Source organism: Sabethes cyaneus, chromosome 2, assembly GCF_943734655.1.
Source record: "Sabethes cyaneus chromosome 2, idSabCyanKW18_F2, whole genome shotgun sequence".
Classification (NCBI taxonomy): Eukaryota; Metazoa; Arthropoda; class Insecta; order Diptera; family Culicidae; genus Sabethes; species Sabethes cyaneus.
The window spans coordinates 129,401,127-129,402,790 of record NC_071354.1 but is presented as its reverse complement, the minus strand read 5'-3'; positions in this window follow the sequence as shown (position 1 = coordinate 129,402,790).

Genomic DNA, 1,664 nt, shown 5'->3' with positions numbered 1-1,664 from the left:
GAGCGATTGCGCACTTATTGATTGGACAATTTTCCTTGCAATTGACAATAACTCAAATCCTCAAAAATGTCATCAAAATAAAGACATGTCTTCACTTCTGGCAACTCTGGTTTCAAACCAAATACTGTCAGTTTAACCCACCCCATCGACATCTCTATAACGAGCTGCACCTGCAGCACAGAACAGAAGTGGAAGTAGAAGTCCAAACTCGTACATGCTACCTTCTACAGATATGAGCGAACCTGGCGGTAGCGAGTCACTTTTTTCCACGAAAACACACGAACGCATACGAATGCACACGAAAGCATGTGAAAGTTGCTGTTCGGATAGAACGGTAAACGTTTTTTGTAGCAGTATTTTGTTGTACAGCTCAAACTGAAATTTGGAAGTTTATTAATGTTACAAATTATTTCTTTTCCCAACATTTCACAACTCACAATAAATAGTTTTCGCCTATGTTTTTCCCTCCGTGCACTCACGATTTCCTCTACCAATCTTTAATCATCCGAAAATTCTTATCTCCGCTCACTGTTTTTGCCTGTTTTCTGAATCCTATTTTACAGTTCACTAATTAATCACTGGTTATTCTATTAATCTGATCAATTTACTTACGATTATTTTTATGTTTACTAATCTTTTCTTCACAGGTTGCGTACAACAGGAGCCACGGTTGCTGTAGGTAAGTATCATGAATATTGCTATTAATACTGATTTATATTTTCTCTTTTCAGCTACTTACAAATAAATAATCACTAACTGCCACCAAGCTTTCCTTCAAAACCACTGTTTTTTAAATAGGTATAACAATTTCGACTCAAATCTAATCTTGTAACTAATCATCCGAAAGTGTACAAATTTTCTCACTCACTATCGTAATGGTTCCTTTTTGTTTTCATTCCTTCCCGCTGTCAAGTCGCCGCCAGTTGAAAGGGTTCATACTGTTTCACCGTCAGCGCTTACACCGTCGGGATGCACGGTGGGCTCAACAGTTGCTATGCGATTGGCAGCAAGCATTCTGCTTATATTGTTGTCATTTGCTTCTTTGCGAAACCCTTCCCAAAGAAAAATAAAAACAAAAAAGACTGTACCAGTTTTGATCGCCGAATCGTTCGGAATCGCACAATCGCACTGACGGACGCTCAGTATTTACCATCGACGGCTATTGGCGGCGAAAGCAACGGCATTTGGCGGCAACACCAGCGATCGGAGGCAACACCGATAGCAATTGGGAAGTAGAAACGATAGCATTTTGGCGGCAATTGGAGGCAAATCCAAGGACTTTTGCGGCAATTAATGTCATCTTCGATGACAATTCGAGGCAAACCCAATGGCATTTTGGCGGTAATTTTCGCAAACCAACACTGAAGGCAAATGGAAACGGATCGACTGACGGGCAGCAAATTCAGCAGTAGGCCGTTGTGGTCTTAAACAGTTCTTATAAGAACTCTAGTAATTGAAGAATGGAAAGATTTTTCTACACTTTCTAAATGATTAACGTTCCATTCGGATAATTATTTGAGCAGCAGCAGCAGCCGATCTGGTTTCTCCCATACCTACACTAGCTTACAAGTAGCAACGGCAGTGCCAGTGACTATAAAATCGCACACTAGGTTCGCCGTCTGCTCATTTACCGCACGATCTCACTGACGGACGGTTAGTATTTT